The 27,386-nt window shown below is 33.9% G+C and overlaps 3 pseudogenes; all 3 read right to left on the reverse strand.

The window, feature by feature from the left end:
• Nucleotides 1-303: 303 nt before the first annotated feature.
• Nucleotides 304-24,822, reverse strand: LOC107426348 (sodium transporter HKT1-like; annotated as a pseudogene).
• On the reverse strand, nt 2,363-3,397 carry LOC125422423 (uncharacterized; annotated as a pseudogene).
• Nucleotides 4,559-4,677, reverse strand: LOC112490301 (U6 spliceosomal RNA; annotated as a pseudogene).
• Nucleotides 24,823-27,386: the final 2,564 nt, after the last annotated feature.

Raw genomic sequence — 27,386 nt, forward strand, 5'->3', positions numbered from 1 at the left:
ATCTAAGGTTCACACTTCTTACTTCATTAGTATTTTTTTAAAGGATTCATAGGTTTACTTTGCAAATATCTTACAGAATTTGCTTAAAGTCAACAAACAATATTGCATTCCATCTCAATGATATCATAGCTTAAAACTAAACTTGTATTGACATTCATATCTTACAGACATACTCTCGTCCTATGTATAAGTTTTACAAGACTTTTCTTCTATGAACAAGATTCAGATAGAGTACATTCGCCAAAAACCAAAAGAAGATTATAACATACTACTGTTTATATGAAAAAGACAATTAAAGATCTTTCATGATAGTACCCAAGCTTTAACCCCTTGTAAGGTGAACTTCTTTAGACTTTAGCCTTCCAAAAAACATCACAAGAATGAGAATAGACTTTCCCTTTGCACTCCACCTCCCAGCAAACCCATACCATTTGTCTATGCAATCACTCTCAGGTTCCAATTGTCGTTTGCAGTTGTAACCGGTTGAAAACCCACCATTTCCATATGCACTACAACATCAAGATACAATTCTTACATCTATTATGATAAAATAAAAATAAAAAAAATAATAATAACTATAAGGAACATAAACAGATTATCTCAATATTGGGAAATTTTGATCTATGAAAATCATTGAATTCTTGTACTTGTTATAATATTGGGATAAGATGTAATAAATTGACTACTATCTTATCATTTGTTTGCTTTACTGTCGGATCTCTACTCTGTTTGGATGAATTATGAAGTAGGAGAGTTGAAATCTACTATAATATTGATATTTACATCTTCACTTTTCTTAGTGTATTTATTTGTACCACTTTCTTTTTTTTTTTTTTTTTCCACAGAGAAAATACTTTTCCCAGATTTGCATTAAAAAACTCATATTTAAATGAATTAAGTAGCGTTTTAACAAGACCTTTTGATTTTTTTGAGCAGTATTTTTGTTGCAATCTTTTATTCTTCAAACTATGACATATTTTTCATTTTTTGGAATATGTAATCAAATGCACATTAATGTATTAGAGCAGGAATACTAGTCGAAGGGCAAGTATAAGAGAAACTTACCTTACTACTTCAATAACAATGTTCAATATGTTGAAATTGAGTGGATCTTTCTCCATCTTTGCTCTCTTTGTGATACAGATGAGAATTACAAAGATGGCTATATAAGAGAGTGGTGAGAATACCATATACTCGAAGAAAGTTTTCCTCCCTGAGGCAAAGTGGTTTTGTCTTCTGTTTTTTGATAACTTGTTTTGATCCTTTCTGCTAAAAAAATGATGTATATATGGTGGGAGATACTTGGAAAAGATAAAGCATCATTGATCACATGGTTATGCTAAACTATTATGACTTTTTTTTTTCCCGGTAAATATTCTATTATGATTCATTGACTCTAGCTAAGTTGCTATGAACTAATATTATAATTATATATATATATATATATATTATAAAAGGTTTGGCAAAAGTAATGCAATGTCATTATGATGATTCAACTCAATCAAAGTAGTCAAAGTCAATGTTGTAAGTTTTAAATGGTTTTTGTGTAGTGAACAAATTTCGTGCATATGGCACAAAGCACTTTTTGTACCGAAAATTCTGAAATTATTATAATATTTAACCTTTTTTTTTTCTTTTGACTTTTTTCTGTTTTTTAGTAATAATTCTTACTTTTTTGTTGAAGCCGGAAGGCGCTTGATAAGTAGATAATATTATTAATGGAATTTTATATTTACAATCTAAACATTTAATAATATCAATATTTGTCCGGCTTAATTTTTTGCCCATGTTGCTGAACCTATGAGATTAAGGAGGTGTATTCAATTAGGATTTTAATAGATTTTAAAATAGTTAATATATTTGATGGAATTTATAGATTTTAATGGATTTTTATAGACTCCATATGGATTTTATAAGAATCTTATATGGAGTTTAATGAAGTTTGTGAAACTTATATTATAGATTTTGATTGATTTTTATGGAATTCTAATGATTTTTAAATTTTTTTTATATAATTTATTTTAGTATTTTAGTGAATAATATAATTTATTTTAGTAAAACAACCACACTATAAGCAGAGTTTTTTATTTTATTATTTTTATTTATTTATTTTTATTATACCATTAGAGTTGTTGAACATTTATGATATCGGACAAATTAACAAATATTAATAAATAGATAAACAACATATACATGAATATTAAGTTTAATAATATCATCCTTGAAATATTTTTAAAAAATGAAAAAAAAAAAACAACATTGATAAGATGAATTAAAATGAAATTAGATAAATATATCAAATAATCTTATATCATCTCTATTATTTATTATTATATGCAAAATTTTATTTAAAAAAAAAAAATCATTGCTCATTACTTTGATTTCTTGAGTTTTGGGCATCCATCCACATATTTGAAGCAATTGTAGTTCTCCATTCATTAGCATTCTCTCGTTGTTGCTCTTGGCTTTCAAACAGCTCCTCAAAATTATTTTCTTCAGTTTTTTGTGTTAATAACGGTGATGGAGATTTATCATTTGGCTCTATCGAAAACTCATTAGAGCGACATCCTTTGTGAAAAAGTTGTGCAATCCTGCACAAGTTAAAACTAGCTCTGCTTGTGTCTTAAATGGAAATGGAGGTGCAGACTTAAAAATTGTGAATCTAGATTTGAATATACCAAATATCCTCTCAATTACATTTCTTAATGAAGAGTAATGTAGATTGAACAATTTGGCTACACTTTTGGGGTGACAGCCTGGACCAGAAAAACCTTGCAAATGATATCGAACCCCTCGAAATGGAGCTAAAAATTGTCGATGATTTGGAAATCCACAATCCACCAAAAAATATTTATCTAAAAATATAAGATATTAATAATTAATTCATAAATATTATTTTTGTAAAAATTAGTACATATTGAAGAATATATATATATATATATATATAATAAAATAATATATACCTTGTGGCATTTTAAGTCCATTCCTCCTTGATAAAGCATCATGTAGCAATTTTGAATCATGAGCTGAACCCTCCCATCCATTGAGTACGTATATGAACTCTAATCAAAGTTACAAGTTGCTAATATTTTTTGTGAAGTTTTTCCATGGCGATTATGATAGCTACTTACATCGCAACCCTTTACTGTTGCTGGTATATGTGTGCCATCAATAGCTCCAATACAATTCTAAAAGAAATAATAAAATTTATAATTAACATAAAACATAAGGAGTTACAATAATAATTACAACACTAATAATAACAAACCTATTACAATAATTATTATTATTACCAAAAAAATAAATAGGTAAAACATCCATTACTTACCTTGAAGTAAGGGTAAAATCTTGTATGTTCTCTTATTTTACTTGGCACTGTAGATTTTGGTTTAACCATCATATCTGGTGCTATTGTGTTCAAGGCCCTCAAAATTTTATTGAAGTTTTTGCTCGTTGTAAAATATGATCGACTAAATATTTCTTGAGTCATACGATAGCGAGAATTTTGACCTATGATAAGTAAAAATGTTGCAAGCATTTCTTCAATGCAAATAAATCTTGTATCCTGCAAATGTGTTTTTTCTCTAATAATTTGACATAGCTTCAAAAATACATCCTATATAATTGTCGAAAATGATGAGCATCTTCTTTCAATACTTTATGAATATAATTATACGCCTTAGGAGTGATTGGTCGTCAAGCCAGTGGACGTTCGATGTATCCATCACATATGCTAATCATTAGTGCACTTAATACCTCAAGTATTGCTTGTATTGCCAACAATATTAATTTAATGGTTTCATAAAATTCTCCTTCTTCTTGTGTATCTCTTTCTCCTACTTCTTCTCATTCCATTTTCTCCATTGATCTAAATCATAACATCAAATATTATTAGAAAAATATAAAGTGAAATAAAAATAATAATATCATGAAGGGGGAAAAAACTCTTTAATGAAAAATTCAATTCAGTACAAACTAAAAAATAAAGCAAAGGAAACAAATTTACTTAAACAAACTAGAGAAAAATATACCAAAACTAAAAACCTATTTCATAAAATAGTTAATAATATCCAAATAGCTAAATATATATATAAATATATATATATATATATATATAAATATATATATATATATATATATATTTTAACACTTATTCCATATTAAATGATATCCATTCTAAGCGCTTTTGTGACAGCCTAGACCACTCGCATGAAAATTCTCTTACAACCCAGCTCTCAAGGTTTTAAAAGGCCTCTCAAGGGAAAGGTATCCACACCCATTTATAAGGAGTGTTTCGTTCTCCTTTCTAACCGACGTGGGACTTCACAATCCTCCCCCCTTGGGGTCCAGCGTCCTCGCTGGCACATCGATCCGAGTTCGGTTCTGATACCATCTGTGATAGCCCAGACCACCTGCATGAGATATTGTCCTATTCTGACCTGGGGAATCCTCTTACAACCCAACCCTCAAGGTTTTAAAAGGCCCCTCAAAGGAAAGGTATCCACACCCACCTATAAGGAGTGTTTCATTCGCCTTTCCAACCAATGTGGGACTTCACAATAGTTTGGACCATTTCTCGATTTATGCGTGTCATCCTTGTGCAGAGGCCATGCTAATCTTCTCTGTATCGTTCCAATTTTATCAGATGTCCCCCCTATTCCTGTACGGAAGTGGGAAGAACTCAAAATGGATTTTGTGTTCAAGTTTCCCTCTACACCTAGGAGATACAATGGCATTTGGGTGATCATTGATCGTCTTACCAAGTCGGCACACTTCTTATCGGTGCGAGAGCGTTTTTCATCAGAGAAATTGGCCCAGTTGTTTGTACAACATATTGTGAGTCTTCATGGAGTACCGATCGCCATTGTATGGCAGAAGTTGGCTGATGCGTTAGGAGCAAGACTCAACTACAGTACCACCTTTCACCCGCAATCTAATGGACAAGCTGAGCACGCAATTCAGACATTAGAAGATATGTTAAGATCTTGTGTTATGCAATTTTGCGGAAGCTGGGATGAGCAACTGCCGCTAATAGAATTTGTTTATAATAATAGCTACCAAACGAGTATTGAGATGTCCCCATACGAGGCCTTATATGGGAGGCAATGTCGGACACCATTGTGCTGGAGTGAAGTAGGAGAAGAGAGACTCCTTGCGGCGAATAATGCGGTTGGATCTGAATGTTTACAGATGACCTTAGACAAGGTAAGGATCATCTGGGATCGGTTAAAGGCTGCCCAAAATCGACAGAAGAGTTACGCGGATGTGTGTAGGAAGGATTTGGAATTTGAAGTAGGAGATTGGATATTCTTAAAGTTATCCCCATGGAAGGGAGTAGTACACTTTGGTCGACGAGGTAAGCTGAGCCCTTGTTATATTGGGCCTTACGAGATTATGAAGAGGATTGGCCCTATGGAATATAGATTAGCATTGCCGGAAGAGCTAGTCCGAGTGCACAACGTATTTCATGTTTCGATGCTACGAAAATATATCGCAGACCCATCACATGTACTCGAGACTCCTAACATTGAGTTGAGGGAAGATCTATCATATGTGGAGCAACCAGTGTAGATTTTGGATCGCAAAGAGCAAGTGCTGCGTAACAAGACCATTCTTTTAGTTAAAGTCTCATGGTAAAATCACTTGGTCGAGGAAGCAATATGGGAGCCTGAGGCGCAGATGCGTGACCAGTACCCCTATCTGTTCCAATGATGTGCAAAATTTCGAGGATGAAATTTTTGTAAGGGAGGAAGATTGTAACACCCCGTCCCAAAGTACGTCGAAATTTTTGCACGTTGACCGAGATTGACTGTTGACCGAGAGGGTCAAAATGTTGACATTTTGTTATGGATGAAATTTTGTATTGATCGAAGCACCATTTCAAAGTACGTATCGTCCTGAATTCGTAGACTAGTAGCACGTCGAAATCAGAGCAACCGTTTGAAAGTTATGTGCGAGGCAAGTTACGGTCCAAGCTGTCCAAGGGTGCCAAGTTTGATTTTTTATTTATGTAGAATTTCGATTTGACTCTTATATGGTTGTAAAGTACTCATCGATACGAGTCTATAGACTAGGGGCACGTCTAATTTGGACACCAGGTTAAAAAGTTATAGACTTGCAAAGTTTTTCTGATACAATATTATTTTATATTATTTTTAATTAAATGGTGTTATTGTGAAAAGTGCACGCCACATGTCAAGCCCTTAGCCTGTCCTGTGTATGCACAATGGCACCCACGCGATGGCTTCTTATTGACTTAAACCCGTGTGTGAGCCACGTGACCGGAGAGAAAAAGAGAGAGAGAGAGAGGGGAGGAGAGAGAGAGAGAAGCCACCACCCACGGCCACTCTCCGTTCACCATCCTCTGCCCCTTTCACCTGTACACGCGCCCAACCACCACCTTGCCCCTTCCATTTCCGGCTGGCCCACCAAATCTCGCAGCCATTGGACCACTGACGCGCCCAGATCGGAGCATTTTGTGGCAGCGGCGTCGAAAACTTCCCACTTAGATTTCTCCCCGATCTGGCCTTCGTTTGCCTCACTGCCAGTCCCATCCATTCGCCCATCCTTCGATCTACATCTCTTCCAAAAATCATGACCAATAGCCACCGGACGTGCCGCCGGCGGTGATGGGTTCCAATGACCACGGTTGCTCGTTGGCAAATCGACTTTCCGGCGAGTTTCCAGTTGCACCGCCCATCCTTTCCCACTAGTTTCAGCCCCCTGAACCCATATCTGAGGTCGGTTTCCCCCAACTCACGGCGGTTTGTGAGATCCGAGGATCCAAAATCTGACACCTTTCCGACGAGATTCCGGCCACCTCGAGTCCGATCTCCGAAAAATGAGACCAGATTCGTAATCCTCGTTTCACAAGCTTGGATTCGGTATATCAATCATAAATTTTGGTTGTCGTTTGTGTTCGCTCCCCGGGTAACCATTTGGGAGTTACCCGATTAAAATATTAAAATAATTAGTTTTTTGTATTGTGGATATTTTAGGTGCACGTGTAGGTAGTGGAGTTGATCCTGCAGAGGATCTCAATTGATACACATGCTTAAAGTGAGTGAACCACCTTTAAAATTATTTTGAGGTGATTAATTATATTTATTTTATGTTAATTTAATATTTAGAAAATTTGCTCATATGATGGAATTTATTTATAACTGTGGTAAATTGTACTATCAATTTCGGTAATTTCTATATATATATATGCTTATTGATGCTAAATGAAAGTTTGGTTTATTAAGAAATTCTTGATTATTATTATTGTGATTTAATTGAATTTATTATGCATGAGCAAGGTGTTTTCATTTAATTAATTGTATTTGGATTTTAATTTTATTTTTGGGTATGATTCGATTTTAAATATTTTAAGAAAAATATTAGTTTAAGTTTGGTGCTTTTAAATTATATAATTGTGCCCTTGAAATATTATTTGATTGATTTTATGATTTGGAAAAAGTTATTTGTATATTATTATTGATGGATCTATGTTGGAGATATTAAAGAAAAATGTGAGAATATGAATTTGAAAAGTGATATAATTCCCACGGTGAGTTTTGGAAAAATAATTTTTAAAATAATATGGTTATTTGTTTTAGACGTACTGATACAGTATTGGTGTTCTGTACTGTGTATGTGGATAAGCGTGTAAGTTATAATGTCTCCCGTGAGTTGCCATCGGACTGAGGATAGGCAAGTTTGATATTGGCCATAAGCCGCCCCTTCCATGTCTGGGATGACGGTTTAAGCAGCAGCACTGTCGGGATACCGAAGCGACCGTATACAAGTTTTTTTCTTTAACCTCCCACCAGACGGTGCTCGGGATGCTGGGTATCGTAGGGTATTACTGGTATATAGTGTGGTGCGTCAAGTATTATTTTTCAGATATAAATTTCAAATCCTAAAGTTTTAAAGCCGTATTTAAATTAAATGTATTTAATTTGTTTTATCACCTATTTCAATTTAGTATTTTCTAAAATGTATTTATTCATATTTTATGTCTCTTATTTTAAATTAATATTTTTAAAATGCATTTTGCCATATTTTTATTATATAGATTGATAGCATATTTCAAAACGAATTTTATAATATTTTTTTTTACCACTTATTTTACATGATCATTTGTAATTATTTGAATTATATTGTTGACACTGTTTATTTTAGTTTATTAAATCAAATGTTATGAATTATATATTGAATTTCACTTTTATGTTATATTTCTTTAATGCAAGTATTCTAAATTTATTTTATTATATTTTACTATATTTTATTTGTCTTTTGATTATTTAAATTTTTATTAAATTAATTATTCCTTGATTTTTGGAGCATAAAATATTGGGTTTTGTGAAAATGTTTTAAAAGGAAAATTTTTCCAACGGAGTGAATGGTGAGGGTTTTGAGAGAAAATATTATTTTCAATTAATTATTATTTATTTACTTATTTATTCTTAATTAATCAAGTGTACTATGATTATCGTTACTATTATAATTATATAGTAGATAGGGTCACTCACTGAGATGATTAACATCTCATATTTCTTAAATCTGTTCCCCTAGGTACAAGGATTGGTAGACGTTCGTCCAGAGCGAGCTTGACCTTCGTTGCTGTCGTATTTCGAAAAATTCTCTTTCTTTCCATCTATTTCTATTGTAATATTTCTTTCCATCCTTTGTTGTATAACTTTCATACTTAATTGTACCCTATAATGTTCTGTATACTGTATTGGATATATTTTATTAAATACTGCATTAGTTCCCCGTTTAATTTATGGAAGTGCTGTTTATTGTGGAATTAAATTGTAGTAAGGTGGAGGAATAAAGCGGTATATATATAGAAGTGTGTTTTCAGTGCAGGAAAATTGTGTAAGTCCAATCCTTAGGGGAGGTTCTGCCAGATTTTCCATTGGAAGGTCCGGTAGGGTTTTCTTGGGACCAGGATTTGTCTAGGGTTCCAGTGAGGGATCTTGGACTGGTCCTGACAGCTCTTCAGGTAACATCTTCAAAAATGCATCTTTGACTCCCATTTTCTGAATCAACGCAAGAGCTTTATAGTGATCACGATTATCTAAATTTGGAGTCTCTTTAATAGCATTCCAAATATCATTTTTCTTCTCTTTTTCACTAATTTCCTTGTCCTTTCTCTCCATTAGGCTACACATTCCTCAAATTTTAGTGGCAATTTTTCCAATTGAATCCAAACCATAAAAAAGTTTTTCTTGAATATCAACTCGAGTAGCATTCTGATCAAATGAACGAGTATTCCCTTCATATTCACTTCTAGTTCGTTTTCTTTGAACAATATTTTCCATGCGAGCTTCTAAATTTGCATCGAGCTCTGACATTGATGGTTCATTATGTCTGGGTGAAGGTACTTGGTATGATGGATCAAGTTGAGTTTGCACGTATACCTCGTTAATCTCATTACATAGTCATCTATCCTAACATGTGTACTTTCATCTTGCCTATAAATTATGGCATTTGTATCATCTCCCAATCCAATAGAGTTTTTTCCAATGGCAGTTCCATTTTCAACCGCAATTTTCAAATCCTCAAAATCAACAAAAGTGTCTGTTCGAAGGTATTTCTAGTTTGGATGAGACTGACAAATAAAAAATAAAAAATAAATAAATATAAAATTATGTGAGCATATAAAAATACTAAAGAATATACAAGATATAATATAAATTACATTCTTATGAAAACTTATAATCTCACCTTAAAATAATTATCCCATATTTCATCTGTAGCAGTGAATCTTTCTGTGGCTGCATCCATCCAAAACTAGAGTTGAAACGCATAAGTTGAGAAGATGTTTGATAACGCATTTTAAACCATTTCAATCGACTCTGATACTGAGTATAATTCTTATTCCACGCAAGTGCTTCATTAAGCTTAAGAAGTATCTTGCTTTCCATAGTTAGTTTGCTAAATACACCATTACTGTCATGCCATCCACGATTAGCAGCATCAACCATCAGTTCCAACAACATATTATTTTCTTGTGAGGTCCATATGTTATATGCAGTTTTATCTTTTCATTGTGAATCTCTCATTGTAATAATGAATATCTAAATATAAAACCCATGAATAGTTGCAACTCATGTTTATATATATATATATATATTATAAATTAAGCATATAATAAACAAGATCAAGATCTTCACATTCCAATTCAAACTAATCCAAACACCCATAAAAAATATACAAGGAAGTTAGCTCAACTAATCAAGATTCTATATTTCAAAGTGGAAAATTAAAAACACCCAAAAATCAAAACATAATATCGATATTTATATAAAGGAGGAGTCAATATATGAAATAAATTATCCTACCATATCTCTGGGAAATTTTATCAAATATATTTTATGTATGTGTATATATATATATTGGCAGCCACACGTACATATTGTTGACTGCATGAAGCAGTGGACAAACTTAGTTCTGTTAAGAGCTTTTTAACTAACCTTTTTTTCATTTTAACATGGGGCATGGACATCCTTCAAGAAATAATCAAAGCATCCAATAACATATGTTAGCTAGGTACAAAGTAATCCAGTCTAAATAGCAGCAAAAACACTCAAATACCTATTGCTTATCGGAGATAATAATATCAAACTTGCCAGGCAACTAAATCAAACTACGAACCCCCACTCCAATATAAACATTACTATATAAACATGGAAAACATCTTGACCAAGAACATAGAGATTGATGATAATTTGATTCTCATAGACAAACAAAGCTATATCAAACATAGGCAATGGCAAGCTATACTTGCATGCATACATGGTGAACATATTCTACTATACATTTTCTTCCTAAAAAAATCCATAATCCTCATGAAAAAGTACAATAATTACAAGAATTTTCCCTAGGCGATCTCTCTATGGCTTGCATATGCTAGTTAAGAGCAACCAACCACCTAGTAGCTAGTCAGAGCATGAAAACAAGAGATCTAAACTTAAATAATTAATGTAAAATATAGTGAACATGTATATACTAGTTACAACTAATTAATAATATTAAAAAAAATTTCCATGAATAAAACAAGAATTTTATTAATAAAAAATTACAAAGACTCCATACTCCCGAACTTCAAAACATCTTAGGTCCATAGTCCCAAACTTTAAAACATGGTATTAGCATAGTCCACACTCCCATACTTTCAAACAGCTCAACATACTTTATCAAATTGGAGAAAGTTGAGCAGAAAAGGTTACTAGACACCAAAAGAACACCACTCTTTTAATCAGACACCCAAACTTTTTGCCAATTGGAATTTGAGAAATGTTATAGAGAACAATGTACTTTGAATAACTTAATTCCCTGTATGAATCCTAAGGCTACAAGCTGTATATGTATATATATATATATATATATATAAATATATGTAAATACATAGGAGTTTATCATTAGAGCTATTGGAACTAAAAACCTCGTGTTACTCCACATTGTCTTATTTACAATTTCATTTTGGATTATACAAAGAACTAAGCACTAAGCGGCAACTTTCATATCATTGGAACCATTTATTTGTTATGTCTCCATTCCCAATATTATATTCCTCTCTCTCCCAATATTCCCCATTAACTATATATTGATGGAACCCATTCATTACAAAAAAGCAACATCTCAAATGGAGATAATAAATTCAAGGGAAATTTCACAAATAGAATTAAACAGCAACATAAATATCATCTGGCAGGACACCACTTATTTATTAAGCCTTAAAAATTAGAAATGGCTTCTGAGAAGCCATAAGAACACTAGTATATATGGAACCATCCTCATCCTTACTAGGAGAAGTCCTAATGTATACTTTATTCTTTGTTTAAGAATATTGAACAAGATGCAATCCAAGTGTGAGATATAGATTATAAATTTTGTTTCAATTTCATATATGATATCTTTTATATATGAATCCGGCCGGGTTAGAGGCTTCCTCTAATCTTTTTTTTCTTTGTATTTTACATATATTTAAGGAGTCAAATCAAACTTTTATATATATTATATTAAATAAAATTAAATCAATTACTTTTTGTTTTGACATGGGTTGAAGGCTTCTACAGTTATGTGTCTACATATATTTAAGGAGTCAAATCAAACTTTTATATATATTATATTAAATAAAATTAAATCAATTACTTTTTGTTTTAACATGGGTTGAAGGCTTCTACAGGCTTTCTACAGTTATGTTTCTGCATAGGCTTTCTAGAGTTATTTTTCTACATAGGCTTCCTACATATGTTCAAGAAGTCAAATCAAATTTTTATATATATTATATTAAAAAATAAAGTTAAACCAATTTCTTTTCTTTTATTCTTCTTTATGTTTTTGAAGAACAACAGACTCTAACACATACAATGCATAAAGAAAAAAAAGAAAAAATTGAATCATACTCAAAAGTAAGGAAGCACATGGAGAGAGCCCACAGGCAAGCTTGTCTTATTGGTTGCCGTCAGCCTGTCTATTTCGTCTGGCAGTTCGTCTAGCTTTGTCCTTCTGTTCTTTGTTCAGTCTCAATGCAGTGTCTCCTTCGGTTTTAAAATCTGATGAAATTTATAGGGTGGAGGCTAGATTTGTGAAAGCCTTAGGTATTTCTATCTAGCATCTTAAAATCCAGAAATCCATTAATTTGTAAAATCCTTCCAAGTTAATGACTTTTTGAATACCAATAGACTTTTATAGACTTTTAAAAAGTCATAATTGAATACCATCAAATTTATATGGATTCTATAAAAATCTGAATTGAATACCATAATATTTTAATAGATTCCATAAAAATCTTAATTGAATACCTTTAGACTTTTAAAATATATTAAAATCCTAAGTGAATACACTCCCAAAGATTGTCAGTGATGTCATAGTGATGTTAATGAACCTTGTCAAAATTACAAGATATAGAGATTTGATAAAAAATTGGAAGGAGAAAATCCAAGAAGGAAATATAAAAAGTACATGGTCTGCCCACCTACCAAAATATTAATAGCACACATATATATAACATAACGAGGATAGAGAAAGTCCACTTTCCTCTTTCTCCCTCAATGACCAATTCAAATAAAAAATATACACAACTGTACATACAATATGAAATCGTGTCTATGATTATTCATAATTTCATATTTTCTTTTTAACTTATATATGTATGCACACACATAAGGGAGGATAAAACCTAATTCTAGCATATAAATAGACACTTGGTTCAAAAATAAAATCTTGTAATTTGATCGTTCTTTTAAAGGTTAATACTTTTTTTGAAATCTTATCAAGCATATTCTAATCTCCTAAAGATACCAAAGGTGAGAAACTTACACTAACCAAGTAGAGAAAAAAGTTTTCTACTTTTTTTTCTTAGTTTCTCCCTTTCAAACTTTCAATTCAAAAATAAATAAGAGAGAAGCTGGATGGCAAAAAAAGAGTGAAATTTTATTTCACAAAAATAAAATATATGTAGTGCACCAAATTAAAAATCATCTATGAAATTGTGCTCCGGAATATCAAGCAACAAGCAAATGGGGATGCAAACTTGATGTTTAGACTGTATCAAGCATTGAGGATTTTGTGGATTTTTGCATCAATCCGAAGCATGAATTGTGCTTCCAAAATATGATCAACGAAGAAATAACGATTTTCTTAGCTTCTTTGATGTACTTTGTTTGGAAATGCAAGAATGCTACTACTAGGCCTAAGGAGTTTTGGAAGCCTTCTATTGAAGGGTGGTGGAAGATCAATACAGATGCAGCCTTTTTTAATGGATAGGCAGTTCTAGCCTTCACTGTTAGAAATTGGAAAGGGAAGTTACTTTATCTTGCTTCGAAATGTATAAATTGTGTTTCCCTGCTGGAAGTAGAATTAAAAGCTTTTGTCTGGGCGGCCAAAGAAGCAACTAACCGGAAATGGAACAATCTTGGTGGTTGAAAATATCACAAGCAGTGAAGACCCTATTGGCTGGGATTCTAGATATGATTATATTCTTCTTCAATCCCTGTTTTCTTCAAATTGCTAGAAAATTAGTTGGAATTCTAGGAAAACCAATGGTCTAGCTAATTGTGTTGCAAAGAAAGTGTTGAAGGAAGATGTATGTTTTGAGCTTGAGAATTTTTGTTTTCAGTCCCTCCTAAGGGATATTCAAGATGTTCTGACTTCTGACTGGATTAGCTCTAGCTTAGGCTTGTAATTGTTTCCTCTTCTGGAGACTTTTGTGCTTTTCTTTCTGGAATGAATTTGCTTTCTATAAAATAAAAAAAAAAAGCAATAATAATAGCCTTTTGAATAGGTGAATCACGTACGGTAATAATTGCAATCAGGGGAATGTGAACTGGACAAGCGATTGACACCACACGTGATGATTACTCTCTAGGACCACACTTTTTCCAAATTTTGCTAGTGGCACATAAAAATTTTAGTCTCGCTTTGGTATCTCTACCTACAATAATTGTTTTATATGTAGAATATTATTATCCATGTCGAACTCTAAAAATTCATAGTTCTGAGGCAAGTAGCCCTTGTATCAAGAGGCTATATCTATCATATTATATTCTAATGCATTAAAAATCAAGAACTGCTTTAGGTTAACTGTGAATTTCTGTAAAACCCTGTACAAAAAATGCATATATTTTAACAAGTTTGATCAAGTTGACTAAGTTTGACAAAGTTTGACCAAGTGAATAATATGTGGTCTAAGTTGACTTTTTCAATGGTACCATTGTGTAGATCTCATCGATACGTGTTCATAGACTGGTGACACGCCAAATTCTGAGTTACAAATAAAAATTCATGGTTATGAGAAGCTTTAAGCCTAATTTTATATCAGTGTCCAAACCAATCTCTAGTTTTTGTCTGTTAGTGATCCAAGGCTCTATATAAGCCTCGATAAGTGTGCCAAACAGGAAACCAAATCCCAAAATACCCATTTCATCCCCCAAACCTAAGAAATTCTCCCTCCAAACCGTGGGTCTGAATTGGATCGTTTCAGTTTAACAATGAACCTGATCATTGCCGTTTTGTCCATTCCAGCTATCAACCTTGTACACGTGCTAGCCAGCAAGGAAAACCACGTCAAGGTGAGCTTGGCCGTGAAATTTCAAGGTGAACGGCGGTCGGACACGCCCGAATATGGTCGGCGAGGTGGGTAGCCGAATTTTCTCATTTTTTGGCTGTTTCAGGCCAACCCATACACCTATCCTACCATTTTTGGACCCTATAAACTCATTTTTATGGTTCTTTTTCCCATATTCCTCATCGTTTGGGAGATACGATGATGTGAAATTCGACTGAAGCTTCAATTGAGTTTTCCGACCACTGGAGGAATCTTTGGGCCAAGGTGAGCATATTGATGGGTTCTTTGTCTCTTGAGCTTTCCGTGGATATTAAGTTTGTGAATTTTGGGGGTCATTTGATAATTTTCCCATTTTGAGTCAATTAGTTAATTATCGAATAAATTAGGATTGTGTTGGACAAAATTGGTCAAATTGGTTAAAATTGGAGTTATATTATTGAAATTGGATATTATTAGGACGTATTTGGATGTTCAATTTCGAAATATTAGGCTTCGATTGAAAATCCCCAATTTTGGGTACCGGGTCCTAAGAACATGCGGTATAATTGGACTGACCAACATCCAATTTATGTAATTTTATAGTACCATAAATTATTTTAAGAGTTTTGGATCATACAAATATCTTTAGTTTAGTTATTTGGAGCCTAGAAAATATTTTATTATTTACAGGCACTTGAGTTGAGCCTGGAAGCGATCCTGTACAGGAACACCAGTGAGCATCTGTAGTACTGTGAGTGGTTATAATTTTAAATAATTTGGAAAATAATTTATTTAAGAAAGTATATTGAAAATTATGTGCTTTTAAGGATGTTCAAATGTTTTATAATTTTATGTACTTAAAATTGGTTTATGGTAAATATATTTCACCATGGTATTTCTGGTTTAGCATGAAATGATGAGTTGAAATTTTTGAAATATTTAAATAAGCGGTTGAATTTGAATATTAAAGTACTACTTATGATACAATATTGTTGGAAAAGTATACATGATCTTATAAGATTGTTTTAAGGATACTGTATTGGTTATTTTTTTAATTGATATACTATATAGTATCAGAGTTTCGGTTCAATATTATATTACTTATGCAGGATTTGCCACGGTGCTGTGAGGTTGGTTTCATCCAACGGTTTATTATTACCACGGACTGTGAGATTGGGTTTAACCGACTATTTAATATTGCCATGGTGTCGTGAGGTTGGTTTCATCCAACGGTTTATTATTGTCACAGATCGTGAGGTCAGGTTTATCCAACTATTTATTATTGCCACGGTGCCGTGAGGTTGTGTTCATCCCATAGGTTATTTGTTGCCACGAATCATGAGGTTGGGTACATCCCGACGGTTTATTATTTTCCATGATGCCTTTGTATATTAAGTATCATGAGTTGGGTATATCCCACGGTTTACAGTTTGGTACATCAAATGGTACATTGTATATGTTTTAAGTGCATTGATGGTTTTCAAATATTATGGTTATTACTTTTCAAATGAGTGGAAAGAGAGGTCTTGAGAGAAAGATTTTTCCGGAAATAAATTATTATTTTTCTATTATACAATGCCACTCACTAAGATTTCTTTATCTCATATTTTATTGTTTTAAATCCGTTCCCCTATGTCCAGGCAGTTAGTAGCAGTCTACCTCTTGCACAGCCTATCACTTTGTTCCTTCCATGACAGCAGCAGTATTATCTTTTCTTCATCTTACCTTTATCTTTTTGGACATCGTTTATTTCTTATTTTTACTTCTAAACCTTATTAATACTCTTAGAATGCTCTTATTTAAATATTGGACTCAATAAAGATCATATTACTTATGTGTGTAGTTACGGCCTGTGGTACCATAGGCCGGTTGTGGACTTGTGCTGTCGTGGATTTATTTTATATTTATATATTGAGATATTTTTTATATTGCTGGTGTTCCTTGTCAACGTTTTAAAATGAGGTTCCATTGGATATTCTTTAGGGATTGTTCGGTGGAACTCTACTAGGGGGGACCATCCGAAAGACCCTGGGAGGGTTCTCAGGTCAGGTACTGTCAGCTTGGTATCAGAGGTTTAGGTTTTAAATTCCTTGGGATTGTGCATTGCTGTATGAATCATCCTGTGTTTCACCTTCCATACCTACCCTTTTGTTGGTGTTAATTATATTTGGACCAATTCTATCATATAGAACTTTTTCTTGATGTTACGAGGAGGTAGACGTAGTTTCCAACAAGCTTAGCTAAAAGTGTAGATGTGTCCATTTATTTGGAGCATCTTGTCATGTGCCTGGCTCGATCACTTAAAAGGAGTGGGTTTATTAGGTAATCTATTAATTAGGCTTGTAGACTTGAAGCAGTCGGTTGTGATGGTTCCATGGATCCTATGCAATATTCGGACGAGGACAAGATCTCATAAGTGGACATAGTTTAAGACTGTATTTCATGCCGAGTTTTATCCTCCGACCTTTATTAAGATTAAGAGATTAAAGTTGAGACACCACTCAGGGCTTAGGATGGTGGACAGTGAACAACAATAGCATCCAATTTTTTTTTTTTTTTTTTTGAGATCTACAGTCCGAGGTAGCTTATATGGCAAGTTTCATGATGGGCAGTGATAGTGGGATGGATCATGCTTTCATTACAGGTAGTCGGAACACTTTAAAAAAGATTGACCATATCAAGGACATGGTCATACTAGAGATTTAAGGTCAGGCACATAATTTCAGATGATTGATGGGTACAAAGTACATGATAGATAAACAGGCCAGGCTTTATGAGGTTTTACCAACACTGGACAATGGTCGTCATCCACAACTAGAGGCAGAGGTCAAAGAGGACTACTACTTACTAGAGGCAAGGTATATGTTAAGATCAGTTAAGAGGTATAGATTATCCTGATGTTGTGACAAATACATTATCTATACTTGATAATGACATACATATTTTATTGGCCCCAGGACCACACGCTTTTTTATTTTAGGTGAATGTTGCACAAGTTAGGATGACTCCAATTTCTTTAGGATGTCACTTGGAAATTTCCACCTCACATGAGGATTTATTTGACCTAGTTAGATGTTCAAGGGTAGTTATTTTCGTTTCATGGAAATTAAGATCTTAATATTAGAATCTGGTATAGACAAAGTTTGGTTAATGCATTTTAGTGATCTTGTGTGGGACAACTTGCTGATAATTAAGCGGTAAATTTCATAAGTTGGTTTAGTGGCATTTGCTTGTGGGTGATGATTTTAAATCTTGGTTTTGATATTTTATTTTCTTGGAGATTGAGGGTTTTATGCCAACAATGTTTTATGGATCCAAGGTGGTTGATATTCTTGATGATAACTTAATCTCTTAAGGAATATAATTTTTGGGGCACAGCTAGAATATAAGAAAGTGATGAACGTTTCCTTATGGTTTGAGGATTTAGTAACTGGTTTTTAGTACTTTGTTGTGATATTAGAATTAAAATTTAAATTTCTTTATTGCTCGAGGTATGTATTCTTGGAGTTTGTTTGAAACTTAGAAGAATTTAAGGTTTCTTCAAGAATGATATTTATGATGACGAGAGGATTCAGACTTGATCTTTTGGTTTCATATTCTTTGGTGTTAACAATATTGAGGATTCTATTAGGCTTTATAAGCAATCTAAAGCCCTCCAGTAGAATAAGTATGAGAGATTTATTTCATGACTTTGTTGAATTCGGTTAAAAGAAAGATATTTGTCGAGGTTCAGAAAACTGGATAATCAATGAGGAACATGGGTTTTATAATTGCAAGTACTAGGAGAGTAATCGGAGGCGAAGAGAATAATCTAAATTTTAACTTTGTGACACTGGTATTTGGTTTGAGGAAATTAGATTTAATTTCTAAGACTTCTTTTTGAATTGATGGATGGATTTTCTTTTAGAAAGTTATGAGTTGTTACTTATGCTTCTAGAGAGTTGAAGAACCATGAGTTGAATTATCTTACTCATAATTTAGAACTTATTGCAGTGATCTTTGTATTGAAGACTTGAAAGCACTACTTGTATGGAGCCACTTATTGGATCTTTACCGATCATAAGAGATTTAAGTATTTGTTTACTCAGAAGGAGTTGAACTTAAGGCAAAGGAGATGGATGAGGTTGTTCAGGGATTCTGATTGTACTATTCCTTTATGTTTGAGTTGCAATAGTTGGGTGTTAATTTGTGGATGCATACTTCATGAGAACGTTTTACTCACTTTTGACTACAATTGATATTATGGATTGTGTTCTTTAGGCCCAATTTGAAGACACTTACTTGATAAGCATGAGAAGGAAATTAAACAAGGGGGAAGTCAAATTTCACTATTAGAGGCAATGGAGCCTTGGTAATTAGTTCTAGGTACTGTTTTCCAACTAATGAAAAGCTAAAAAGGGATGAAAAGAGAAGTTGTTGAATATGTATTCAAGTATTTCATTTGCTAACAAGTGAAGGTAGAGAGACAAAAGCCTTCTGGACTTCTACAGCTTTTACCCATCCCAGAATGGAAATGGGAGTGCATTATAATGGGTGTTATATTCAAACTTCCTTCCACAATTCAAGGACATGATGGTATTTGGATAATAGTGGATGGACTCACCACACTCACATATTTCCTACCCACTCGTGAGAAGTTTCCTTTTTAGAGGTTAGCGGAACTCTTTATGAATCATATAGTAAGTTTACATGGGGTGCCAGTATCAATTATATATGATAGAAATCCACTGTTCACTTCCTAATTTTTGGTGAAGATTAATGAAGGAACTAAGTGTCAAGTTGAATTTGAGTATCGCTTTTCACCTTCAGACCAATGGGCAATCTGAGAGGACTATTCAAACCTTGGAGGACATATTGAGGTCATGTGTACTACAATTCAAAGGAAATTGGAATGAGTGTTTACCTTTGGCAAAGTTCACCTACAACAATAGCTATCACTCGAGCATTGAGATGTCACCTTATGAGGCATTGTATGAGAGACAAAGTCAGACTCCATTATGTTGGAATGAGATGGGTGAAAGAAAACTTCCAGGTCCCAAAATTATACAAGCAACAGTGGACAAGGTCAATGTTATATGTGCTAGGTTGAAAGCAGCACGGACATGCATGGGAAAGATCTAGAGTTCGAGGTTAGTGATCGAGTATTCCTTAAACTCTCCTTGGAAGGGCATTGTACGCTTTGGAAAGTGAGGAAAGCTAAGTTCTTACTACATTGGACTATATGAGATAGTTAAGAGGATAGGTCTACTAGCTTACTAGTTAGTCTTGTCGGAGGAGCTTTCTCGAGTCCATGATGTATTGCACATTTTCATGCTCCGCAAGTTTATCTCAGACCCATCACATGTGTTGGAGACACTACAGTTTAAGTTGAGGGATGACCTATCCTACAAGGAGTAGCTAGTGCAAAATTTTGAGTAGAGAAGAGAAAAAGGTTCGCAACTAGACCATATCATTGGTGAAGGTTCTTCAGAGAAATCACTTTGTCGAGGAGACGACTTGGGAGCGAGAGGATCAAATGCAGAGTCAATATCCTCACCTCTTCTAAAACTAAGGTATGAATTTCATGGATGAAATTTCTTTAAAGGGGGTAGGTTGTAACACCCTATATAAAAAATACACATGTTTTAACAAGTTTGACCAAGTGAACAATATGTGGGTCTAAGTTGACTTTTTCAATGGTCAATATCTTTGGCTTGACTGAGATACCATTGTGTAGATCTCATCGATACGTGTTCATAGACTGGCGGCATGCCAAATTCTAAGTTATGGATAAAAAGCCATGGTTCTGAAAAGTTTTAAGCCTAAGTTCTATATCAATGTCCAAACCAGTCTCCAGTTTTTATCTGTTAGTGATCCAACGCGCTATATAAGCCTCGATAAATTTACCAAATAGGAAACCAAATCCCAAAATACCCATTTCATCCCCAAAACCTGAGAAATTCTCCCCCCCCCAAACTGGGTCGTTTCGACCTGTTTGACAACAAACCAAGTCATCTCCATTTTTGTCCATTTCATCCACCAACCTTGTACATGTGCCAACCAAGGAGGAAGCCCATGTCGAGGCGAGCTTGGCCGTGAAATTTCACAGTGAACGGCGGCCAGACGTGCCCGGATCTGGGCGGCGGCCGGCAAGTTGGGTGGCCGAATTTTCTCATTTTTCGACTATTTCAGGCCAACCCACACACCTATCCTACCATTTTTTGAGCCTCTTAACTCATTTTCGTGGTTTTTTTTCCCTGATTCCTCACCTTTTAGGAGATACGCCGATGTGAAATTCGACCGAAGCTTCAACGTAGTTTTCCAACCACCGAGGAATATTGGGACCAAGGTGAGCATACTAATGGGTTCCTTGTCTCTTGGAATTTCCATGGATATTAAGTTTGTGAATTTTGGATGTTGTTTGACAATTTTTCCATTTTTGGATCAATTAGTTAATTATCAAATAAATTAAGACTGTGTTGGACAAAATTGGTAAAATTGGTTAAAATTGGAGTTGGATTAGTGAAATTGGATATTATTAGGACCTATTTGGATATTCAATTTTGAAAGATTAGGCTTCAGTTGAAAATCTCCAATTTTGGATACTAGGTCCTAAGGACATGCGGTATAATTGGACTGTCTGGTATTCAATTTATGTAATTTTATAGTACCATAAATTATTTTAAGACATTTAGGTCATACAAGTATCTTTGGTTTAGTTATTTCGAGCCTAAGGAATATTTTATTATATTATAGGTACTTAAGTTGAGCCTGGAGGCGATCCTGCAGAGGAGTAGGAGTGAGCATCCGTAGTACTGTGAGTGGTTATAATTTTAAAATATTTTGGGAATATAGTATAATATATATGTGGTTTGAGTATTTTACTTATACCTATCGTTTGATTTAATTGTTCATTTTATGGATATATGAGGATTTGCTTTTATATATACGTGCTATCAGTTTATGTGACGTTTGACAATATTTTAAATGGTTTTCAATTCTAATGAGTTCATAAATGAGCTTATGGTATTTAAATATCTTGATATTTGAATTGAGATTTTAAATCATTTTGGAAAATAATTGATTTGAAAAAGCAGATTAAAAATTATGTGATTTTAAGCATGTTCAAATATTTTATAATTTTGTGTGCTTAAAATTGGTTTATAGTGCATATAATTCACTGTGGTATTTCTAGTTTAGCATGAAATGATGAGTTGAAGTTTTTGAAATATTTAAGTAAGCAGTTGAATTTGAATATTAAAGTCTTATTTATGATATTGTATTGTTGGAAAAGTAAATATGATCTTACAAAATTGTTTTAAGGATGCTGTATTGGTTATTTTTTTTAATTGATGTACCATATAGTACCAGAGTTTTCGGTCAGTATTATATTACAGCGCGCTGGGTTTACCACAGTGCCATAAGGTTGGTTTCATCCAACGGTTTATTATTGTCACAGACTGTGAGATCGAGTTTAACCGACGGTTTAGTATTACCACGGTGCCATGAGGTTGGTTTCACACAACGGTTTATTATTGCAATGGATCGTAAGGTTAGGTTTATCCGACTGTTTATTATTGCCACGATGCCGTGAGGTTGGGTTCATCCCATAAGTTATTTATTACCATGGATAGTGAGGTTGAGTACATCCTAACGATTTATTATTTTCCACGATGCCTTTGTATATTAAGGATCGTGAAGTGGGTATATCCCACAATTTACAGTTTGGTACATCGAATGGAACATTGTATATGTTTTAAGTACATTGATGGTTTTCAAATATTGTGGTTATTTCTGCACTTTCATAATAATTTTATGGAACTACATTTATAATATTTAAGCTCAATTTTTACATCTTGATTAAGGCATTTTATAATATTATATTGATTGTTCACTTTATACTTTTTGAGCATCTATTTCATAATATTGAATTGCGGTATAAGTTTGGGTTTTGTGAAATGATTTTTAAACGGGAAACTTTTCAAACTAATGGAATGAGAGATCTTGAGAGAAAGATTTTTACAGAAATAAATTATTATTTTTCTATTATACTATGCCACTCACTGAGATTTCTTTATTTCACGTTTTATTATTTTAAATCTATTCTCCTAGGTCCAGGTAGTTAGAAGCAGTCTACCTCGCGCACAGCCTATCATTTTGTTCCTTCCATGATAGCAGCAGTATTATCTTTTCTTCATCTTGCATTTATCTTTCTGGATATTTTTTATTTCTTATTTGTACTTCTAAACTTTGCTAACACTCTTAAAATGCTCTGATTTAAATATTGGACTCAATAAAGATCATATTACTATGTGGTTCTATAGGCCGGTTATAGATTTGTGCTGCTGTGGATTTATTTTATATTTATATATGAAGATATTATTGATATTGTTGGTGTTCGTTGTCCACGTTTTAAGGTGAGGTTCCATTGGATATTCTCTAGGGATTATCCAGTGGAATTCCACTAGACAGGACCACCTGGGTGATCCTGAGAGGATTCCCAGGATGGTCCTATCAATTTCACTATGCAAATTAGATAACAATGCTATATTTTGCTATCCTTTGTATTTAAAATCTTGTATACGTGCACTTTATGGACTAGATATTTATACATGTATGAACAATGCATATAGGTAACTTATAAGGAACTTACATCATTACAATGAAGAGCACCAAAATAGCCAGAGTAATAGTGGAAAAATCGAAGACCAATTCGCCTGTACATCTCATATTCGTTATCTCAAACAAGGAAGCCATGAATTTCTTGTAAGGATTCAGACCATCCATGATTTCAAAGTTCCATTTCAGAGCATAGAACAGTAAGAACTGCAATAACATGAAACCGAACACGGTCACTGCAAGAAGAGAAGAATGAATAGCAGATAGCAAAGAACTGTATCCCATCTCTTCTTAGTTTCTAACATGTAATTGAACTCCATTCTCTTTGTTGTTTTCCATAGAAACCATATCGAAAACCAAAGGCAACTTGGATACAAAGTGTTACCAAGAAGGATTTGTGGAATTAGGATAAGCAAAAGCCTTGAATTCTTCTTGAAAACGATCATGTTTTCGTTGGTAGGGATGAAACTGCAATTTTCGAAGGTAGATACTGTTGTAAAGGCTGCAAATGTTGGTATTTTGATGGCTTTTTTTTTTGAGAACTCGATTAGCATTGTATACATGGTAACCAAAATATAACCCAATTTATGGACCACCAGAAGATAACCCAAAACCACATAGCCTAAACATTTGATAGAATTGTACTTGCTAATACTATCTATGGGCATGGAATATTTGTTGTCATTTTGGATTTGAATATCTATTGGATGATCAACAGCATTAGTACTACTAAGATCAGCGGCTTCAACTATGCCACCACTACTTTTGGTGAGCTTGAATCTTGAGAGTTGAAGTCCGAGCATGGAAACGAAGACCTCACCACCTATTATCATCAAAATGGTCATGATAACAAGCTGAGTGTTGGAGAAGACCTCCACCTCCACCGTTCCCATGCTCGAACCCATGGTGGAAGACACGGATGTGAAGAAAAGATCAAAGTCTTTAGGTTTCAAAGAAGTTCTTGGTTTAGTGATTTTGAGAGCCACATAACCAAAAAATATAAAATTACAAAATAGGCAAGTTGGATCCAAAAAAGCGTTGAGTTCAAAGAATAGGAGGCGAAAAAACATCCTAGTTAGACCCTTTGTGGACTAGGGAAGAGGAGCTATTATGTTGCATGAAAGAAAACTCTCAAGTTTATTGCTACAAATTGAACTAGTGTCAGAGTTGCTGATCTTCATCTTTATTTCTCCTTTTCTCACAAATGAGAAAACAAAAAGGGAGGGATAATGTGTGTTGTTGAAGTTGGATATAGGGGTTTTACAAGGGGAGTTATAGATGCCCTGCGGTGATGGAGCTCACCCAGTAGAGTGGAGTTTCCCTGTTGATGGCGTTCTAGATACTTCGACTTGGAAAGTGAAGGGTGTATTATTTAAAAAAACAAAAACAATGTGCCAATCAAATGTTAGATAATATATGAAAAAATATTTAAAATGGAAGTTTGAAAAATAAATGAGGTTAAAAAATATTGTTTTGGTTAAATAAAAAGAATTGGCCGAGACAATATAATTGAGAGGGAAAAGAAAAAAAAAACTAAAAGAAAAAACAGCTGTTCATTTATTAAAACTCTCCCATTCTCTTTCGTACATCTAGGTATAAAGCTCATTTATAAGGTCCAAAATGGGTAAAAAATTAATACACCGCCATATATGCTTTGCTGTTTTCTTTCATGCACATAAAACTACAGATCAAGCGTACACAATTCCCTGCTTAATACATTTATGGCCTAGCTTACGTGTGGCAACTTTGTAACCTCTTTGGCCAATGATGCTTTTTTTATGTTAAATATCCTTTTACGAACATTTTTTAATTTGCCAATTTTTCATAAAATTACCAATTATTATTACAATTATTATTTTACTTTTTAACATCAAATCCGGGCTCAGTTTTTCATAGGTAAAATGCACGTGACTTCAATGTGAGATTTTGACTTATATATATTCTGGTCCTTCTTAGGCTATATATACCATTATAGTATACTTTTTATTATTATTATTTTTTTCGAAAAACCATTATGGCATACTTTTTTGCTAAGAAACCATTATTATACACTTCTGATTAAGGGTGAACCTATAAATTCATTTGTTAGTAGAGAGTTATTGAGAAATGCCACCCAAACTTTGACATGTCACATATGATAAAATAGAGTCTTACTGCCTGGTTGAGCTAGCCTACATTTGGAATGGTAGGTAATAGGTTTTGTTATTACATTAAAAGTAACGCTAGGAGTACGAGAAAAAACCCCAATATGTTTATCATGATGATGTGATTGGAGATATATTTTTATTTTATTGGTTAAAAAATTAATATAATTTAAAATTCAAATAAAATATTTGAAAAAATAAATATAATTAAATACAACTTAATTAAGTACGAGACCTAATCACTTAATAACCAAGTTTATAAATTCCTACATCTAACATTACTCTTATATTAAAGGCATGTGATTTTTACCATTTTTTGGATCAACAATGATTAAGTTGGAAACACCTACTGTAACACCCCGTCCCGAACCATGTCGGAATTTTCGCACGTTGACCGAGGTTGACTGTTGACCGTTGATCGAAGGGGTCAAAAGTTGACTTTTTAATCCGATTGAAATTCTAGGTTGACTGAGGTACCATTACGAAGCACACATTGGCACGAGTTCGTAGACTAGTAGCACGTTGAAAACGGAGCTACGGTTTGAAAGTTATGAGCAAAACAAGTTGAGGTCCAAACTGTCCAAGGGGTGCCGGAGTTGACTTTTTATTCATGCAAGGTTGAGCTTTGACTCATGCATGGTTGTGAAGTTCTCGTCGATACGAGTCCGTAGACTAGCGGCATGTCCGATTTGGACATGTGGTTTGAAAGTTATGGACCTGTAAAGTTTTTCAAATACTGTATTATTTTAATATTATTTTTAAACACGTAACGATGTGCCACGTGTGACTTAATGAAGGTGACCATGTGTTACCATGTTGAGAAGCCACATGTCAACCATGTGTAAAAATCAAATTATTTTTATTATTATTTTAAATAATAATAATATTATTATTTAATTATTTTTATATATTTTATTTTATTTTATTTTCTTTTCTTTTTCTTTTTCTTTTCTTTTCTTTTCCCCACGTGGGAAAACACCTTTTCTTTTTTTTCTTTTTCTTTTTCTTTTTTCCTTTCTTCCCTTCTTCTTCCCCGAGCCCGACCAAGATAGAGACAAAACGCACAGTTTTTTTTTCTCCCTCCCGTCGTCTCTCTCTCTCCCGTGTTTTCAAATTCTGGCCACCCATAGTCCTCACGCGCCAGCCAGTGACGAGCGGAAGGAGGAGGCGAGCTCGGCCGCCAATTTTCACGGTCACCGGCCGCCAGACGCGCGCCGATCGGGTCGGAGAAGCCGCCGGCCGGCAAAATTTCTCTCTCCTCTTTTCTTGTGTTTTCCGACCAGCCCAGTCCAAATTAAGCCTCCTCTCCCCCTATTTTGGGTCCCCTGAGTCCAAATATGGCCTCCAATCTCAAAAAGTCGAAGCGGTTTGCGAGATACAAGGAATTGAAAACCGACCGAAACTTTCCGGCCAAATTCTGACCACCTCCGGCGGAATTAGGGTCGATGGAGACAGGTAATGTGCTCCTCGTTCCACGAGCTTCGATTCGGTATATCATTCGCCCATTTTGGTTAAAGTTTGTGTTTGACCCCCCGGGTACCGGGTATTATTTATCCGATTAAAATATTAATTTATTTGACTGTGTATGAATTGTATTTTAG

This window comes from Ziziphus jujuba, chromosome 1, assembly GCF_031755915.1.
Source record: "Ziziphus jujuba cultivar Dongzao chromosome 1, ASM3175591v1".
Taxonomy (NCBI): domain Eukaryota; kingdom Viridiplantae; phylum Streptophyta; class Magnoliopsida; order Rosales; family Rhamnaceae; genus Ziziphus; species Ziziphus jujuba.